Source organism: Vigna unguiculata, chromosome 10 (assembly GCF_037176805.1).
Source record: "Vigna unguiculata cultivar grain cowpea cultivar isolate G323 ecotype 2 chromosome 10, ASM3717680v1, whole genome shotgun sequence".
Lineage (NCBI taxonomy): Eukaryota > Viridiplantae > Streptophyta > Magnoliopsida > Fabales > Fabaceae > Vigna > Vigna unguiculata.
This window is the reverse complement of record NC_140801.1, coordinates 35,094,994-35,102,544: the sequence shown is the minus strand read 5'-3', so window position 1 is coordinate 35,102,544 and position 7,551 is coordinate 35,094,994.

Genomic DNA, 7,551 nt, shown 5'->3' with positions numbered 1-7,551 from the left:
GGCAAAATTCTGTCGGTAAAGTGCTTGTCTGTAGGGATGGCAATGGGGCGGGGCGGGGACGGGTTTTGCTATCCCATACCCATCCTCGCAAAAAAATTCATCCCCATCCCCATACCCAAACCCAACGGGTATCAAACTTTTGTCCCATCCCCATCCCCACCGGGTAACGGGTATAATCTCGTACCCATACCCGTACCCGTATTCTAACTACTTCAATATTAATTTTTATAAAAGAAAAAAAATTACGGTAAAGAAAACATAATATTATCAAATATTCAATATTAGGAGGATGATTGTTTCTTCCATATCAAATATTTTGAAATAAATTATAATTGTCTACATTTTAGATTATAATACCAAATAAAATTTCATGAGAACCAAGACATTTATTAAATTTGCAAACTACAACATTGATGAAACTTAGTGGATAAAATTAAAAAATATTTCAAAAAAAAATATAAAAGGAAAACAAATATTCAAATTAAAATATATTTTAAATGTTTGTTTACTTCTATTTTTTAAATTCTAATGAATCTCTTTTTTATACACTAATAAAAGTTATAATATATCACTTGATCAAAATGACACAACGAACAAATAATAAACATATTAATAAAATTTTGACATAGATTTTGTATCTTTTGAACTTCAATATATGTTGGATAGTGACAAATAAATATTCATAGCAATTAAATTAAATTTTTATATTGTAGTAAATAAAAGTTATTTATACAATTAAAGTGAAAAAATTACAGTATGATTAATAATGAGTTATAAAATAACAAATAATTAGATATAATATATCGAAATATTTTTCTACATGATGAAAATAAACAATAAATAAAAATATTAAAAAACTAACAAATGTGTGCTTTAGAAATAATTTGAGAGACTATTGAAAGAAATTGTACAAAGGAAAACAAATGTATAATTAAGGTATGATGAGATGAAAAATACCTTAGAGAACTAATTATTAAATTATGTTTGAAGTGGTTAAAATTAAATAGAAATATCATTAGTGACCAAAAAATTTGTCATTAAATTACAAATAAATTAGTAATTAAATTTGTCACTAAATCAAGTACCGATTCGATCATTGAATCGGTCACTAATTTAATCACTAATTCAGACAATAAATCAATTACTACCACTAATGACGAAAAATAGTGATTGATATGGGTTAATGACTAAATAACTCACTATTTCATGTTTTTCTTATAGTGAATTATCATATACTATTCCTAAATATCATTTTATATATATATATATATATATATATATATATATATATATATATAAATTTTAACCACTTCAAACATAATTTAAAGTGAAAAAATTTCAGTATGATTAATAATGAGTTATAAAGTAAAAAATAATTAGATAGAATATATCGAAATATTTTTCTACATGATGAAAATAAACAACAAATAAAAATATTAAAAAACTAACAAATGTGTGTTTTAGAACAAATTTAAGAGACTATTGAAAGAAATTGTACAAAGGAAAACAAATGTATAATTAACGTATGATGAGATGAAAAATACCATAGAGAACTAATTATTAAATTATGTTTGAAGTGGTTAGAATTAAATAGAAATATCATTAGTGACTAAAATATTTGTCATTAAATTACAAATAAATTAGTAATTAAATTTGTCACTAAATCAAGTATCGATTCGATCATTGAATCGGCCACTAATTTAATCACTGATTAAGACAATAAATCAATTACTACCACTAATGACGAAAAATAGTGACTGATATGGGTTAATGACTAAATAACTCACTATTTCATGTTTTTCTTATAGTGAATTATCATATACTATTCCTAAATATCATTATATATATATATATATATATATATAATTTTTAACCACTTCAAACATAATTTAAAGTGAAAAAATTACAATATGATTACTAATGAGTTATAAAGTAAAAATTAATTAGATAGAATATATCGAAATATTTTTCTACATGATGAAAATAAACAACAAATAAAAATATTAAAAAATTAATAAATGTGTGTTTTAGAAAAAATTTAAGAGACTATTGAAAGAAATTGTACAAAGGAAAACAAATGTATAATTAAGGTATGATGAGATGAAAAATACCTTAGAGAACTAATTATTAAATTATGTTTGAAGTGGTTAAAATTAAATAGAAATATCATTAGTAACCAAAAAATTTGTCATTAAATTACAAATAAATTAGTAATTAAATTTGTCACTAAAACAAGTACCGATTCGATCATTGCATCGGTCACTAATTTAATCACTGATTCAGACAATAAATCAATTACTACCACTAATGACGAAAAATAGTGACTGATATGGGTTAATGACTAAATAACTCACTATTTCATGGTTTTCTTATAGTGAATTATCATATACTATTCCTAAATATCATTATATATATATATATATATATATATATATATATATATATATATATATATATATATAAATTCTAACCACTTCAAACATAATTTAAAGTGAAAAAATTACAGTATGATTAATAATGAGTTATAAAGTAAAAAATAATTAGATAGAATATATCAAAATATTTTTCTACATGATGAAAATAAACAACAAATAAAAATATTAAAAAACTAACAAATGTGTGTTTTAGAACAAATTTAAGAGACTATTGAAAGAAATTGTACAAAGGAAAACAAATGTATAATTAAGGTATGATGAGATGAAAAATACCTTAGAGAACTAATTATTAAATTATTTTTGAAGTTGTTAAAATTAAATAAAATATCATTAGTGACCAAAAAATTTGTCATTAAATTACAAATAAATTAGTAATTAAATTTGTCACTAAATCAAGTACCGATTCGATCATTGAATCGGTCACTAATTTAATCACTGATTCAGACAATAAATCAATAATTATCACTAATGACGAAAAATAGTGATTGATATGGGTTAATGACTAAATAACTCACTATTTCATGTTTTTCTTATAGTGAATTATCATATACTATTCCTAAATATCATTATATATATATATATATATATATATATATATATATATATATATATATAAATTTTAACCACTTCAAACATAATTTAATGTGAGAAAATTACAGTATGATTAATAATGAGTTATAAAGTAAAAAATAATTAGATAGAATATATCGAAATATTTTTCTACATGATGAAAATAAACAACAAATAAAAATATTAAAAAACTAACAAATGTGTGTTTTAGAACAAATTTAAGAGACTATTGAAAGAAATTGTACAAAGGAAAACAAATGTATAATTAACGTATGATGAGATGAAAAATACCATAGAGAACTAATTATTAAATTATGTTTGAAGTGGTTAGAATTAAATAGAAATATCATTAGTGACTAAAATATTTGTCATTAAATTACAAATAAATTAGTAATTAAATTTGTCACTAAATCAAGTATCGATTCGATCATTGAATCGGCCACTAATTTAATCACCGATTAAGACAATAAATCAATTACTACCACTAATGACGAAAAATAGTAACTCATATGGGTTAATGACTAAATAACTCACTATTTCATGTTTTTCTTATAGTGAATTATCATATACTATTCCTAAATATCATTATATATATATATATATATATATATATATATATATATATATATATATATATATAATTTTTAACCACTTCAAACATAATTTAAAGTGAAAAAATTACAATATGATTACTAATGAGTTATAAAGTAAAAATTAATTAGATAGAATATATCGAAATATTTTTGTACATGATGAAAATAAACAACAAATAAAAATATTAAAAAATTAATAAATGTGTGTTTTAGAAAAAATTTAAGAGACTAGTGAAAGAAATTGTACAAAGGAAAACAAATGTATAATTAAGGTATGATGAGATGAAAAATACCTTAGAGAACTAATTATTAAATTATGTTTGAAGTGGTTAAAATTAAATAGAAATATCATTAGTAACCAAAAAATTTGTCATTAAATTACAAATAAATTAGTAATTAAATTTGTCACTAAAACAAGTACCGATTCGATCATTGCATCGGTCACTAATTTAATCACTGATTCAGACAATAAATCAATTACTACCACTAATGACGAAAAATAGTGACTGATATGGGTTAATGACTAAATAACTCACTATTTCATGGTTTTCTTATAGTGAATTATCATATACTATTCCTAAATATCATTATATATATATATATATATATAAATTCTAACCACTTCAAACATAATTTAAAGTGAAAAAGTTACAGTATGATTAATAATGAGTTATAAAGTAAAAAATAATTAGATAGAATATATCAAAATATTTTTCTACATGATGAAAATAAACAACAAATAAAAATATTAAAAAACTAACAAATGTGTGTTTTAGAACAAATTTAAGAGACCATTGAAAGAAATTGTACAAAGAAAAACAAATGTATAATTAAGGTATGATGAGATGAAAAATACCTTAGAGAACTAATTATTAAATTATTTTTGAAGTTGTTAAAATTAAATAAAATATCATTAGTGACCAAAAAATTTGTCATTAAATTACAAATAAATTAGTAATTAAATTTGTCACTAAATCAAGTACCGATTCGATCATTGAATCGGTCACTAATTTAATCACTGATTCAGACAATAAATCAATAACTATCACTAATGACGAAAAATAGTGATTGATATGGGTTAATGACTAAATAACTCACTATTTCATGTTTTTCTTATAGTGAATTATCATATACTATTCCTAAATATCATTATATATATATATATATATATATATATATATATATATATAATTTTAACCACTTCAAACATAATTTAATGTGAGAAAATTACAGTATGATTAATAATGAGTTATAAAGTAAAAAATAATTAGATAGAATATATCGAAATATTTTTCTACATGATGAAAATAAACAACAAATAAAAATATTAAAAAACTAACAAATCGTGTTTTAGAACAAATTTAAGAGACTATTGAAAGAAATTGTACAAAGGAAAACAAATGTATAATTTAGGTATGATGAGATGAAAAATACCTTAGAGAACTAATTATTAAATTATGTTTGATGTTGTTAAAATTAAATAGAAATATCATTAGTGACCAAAAAATTTGTCATTAAATTACAAATAAATTAGTAATTAAATTTGTCACTAAATCAAGTACCGATTCGATCATTGAATTGGTCACTAATTTAATCACTGATTCAGACAATAAATCAATTACTACCACTAATGACGAAAAATAGTGACTGATATGGGTTAATGACTAAATAACTCACTATTTCATGTTTTTCTTATAGTGAATTATCATATACTATTCCTAAATATCATTATATATATATATATATATATATATATATATATATATATATAAATTTTAACCACTTCAAACATAATTTAATGTGAGAAAATTAGAGTATGATTAATAATGAGTTATAAAGTAAAAAATAGTTAGACAGAATATATCGAAATATTTTTCTACATGATGAAAATAAACAACAAATAAAAATATTAAAAAACTAACAAATCGTGTTTTAGAACAAATTTAAAAGACTATTGAAAGAAATTGTACAAAGGAAAACAAATGTATAATTAAGGTATGATGAGATGAAAAATACCTTAGAGAACTAGTTATTAAATTATGTTTGAAGTTGTTAAAATTAAATAGAAATATTATTAGTGACCAAAAAATTTGTCATTAAATTACAAATAAATTAGTAATTAAATTTGTCACTAAATCAAGTACCGATTCGATCATTGAATCGGTCACTAATTTAATCACAGATTCAGACAATAAATCAATTACTACCACTAATGACGAAAAATAGTGACTGATATGCGTTAATGACTAAATAACTCACTATTTCATGTTTTTCTTATAGTGAATTATCATATACTATTCCTAAATATCATTATATATATATATATATATATATATATATATATATATATATATATATATAAATTTTAACCACTTCAAACATAATTTAAAGTGAAAAAATTACAGTATGATTAATAATGAGTTATAAAGTAAAAAATAATTAGATAAAATATATCGAAATATTTTTCTACATAATGAAAATAAACAACAAATAAAAATATTAAAAAACTAACAAATGTGTGTTTTAGAACAAATTTAAGAGACTATTGAAAGAAATTGTACAAAGGAAAACAAATGTATAATTAAGGTATGATGAGATGAAAAATACCTTAGAGAACTAATTATTAAATTATGTTTGAAGTTGTTAAAATTAAATAGAAATATCATTAGTGACCAAAAAATTTGTCATTAAATTACAAATAAATTAGTAATTAAATTTGTCACTAAATCAAGTACCGATTCGATCATTGAATCGGTCACTAATGTAATCACTGATTCAGACAATAAATCAATTACTACCACTAATGACGAAAAATAGTGACTGATATGGGTTAATGACTAAATAACTCACTATTTCATGTTTTTCTTATAGTGAATTATCATATACTATTCCTAAATATCATTATATATATATATATATATATATATATAAATTTTAACCACTTCAAACATAATTTAAAGTGAAAAAATTATAGTATGATTAATAATGAGTTATAAAGTAAAAAATAATTAGATAAAATATATCGAAATATTTTTCTACATAATGAAAATAAACAACAAATAAAAATATTAAAAAACTAACAAATGTGTGTTTTAGAACAAATTTAAGAGACTATTGAAAGAAATTGTACAAAGGAAAACAAATGTATAATTAAGGTATGATGAGATGAAAAATACCTTAGAGAACTAATTATTAAATTATGTTTGAAGTTGTTAAAATTAAATAGAAATATCATTAGTGACCAAAAAATTTGTCATTAAATTACAAATAAATTAGTAATTAAATTTGTCACTAAATCAAGTACCGATTCGATCATTGAATCGGTCACTAATGTAATCACTGATTCAGACAATAAATCAATTACTACCACTAATGACGAAAAATAGTGACTGATATGGGTTAATGACTAAATAACTCACTATTTCATGTTTTTCTTATAGTGAATTATCATATACTATTCCTAAATATCATTATATATATATATATATATATATATATATATATATATATATATAAATTTTAACCACTTCAAACAAAATTTAAAGTGGAAAAATTACAGTATGATTAATAATGAGTTATAAAGTAAAAAATAATTAGATAGAATATATCGAAATATTTTTCTACATAATGAAAATAAACAACAAATAAAAATATTAAAAAACTAACAAATGTGTGTTTTAGAACAAATTTAAGAGACTATTGAAAGAAATTGTACAAAGGAAAACAAATGTATAATTAAGGTATGATGAGATGAAAAATACCTTAGAGAACTAATTATTAAACTATGTTTGAAGTGGTTAAAATTAAATAGAAATATCATTAGTGACCAAAAAATTTGTCATTAAATTACAAATAAATTAGTAATTAAATTTGTCACTAAATCAAGTACCGATTCGATCATTGAATCGGTCACTAATTTAATCACTGATTGAGACAATAAATCAATTACTAAC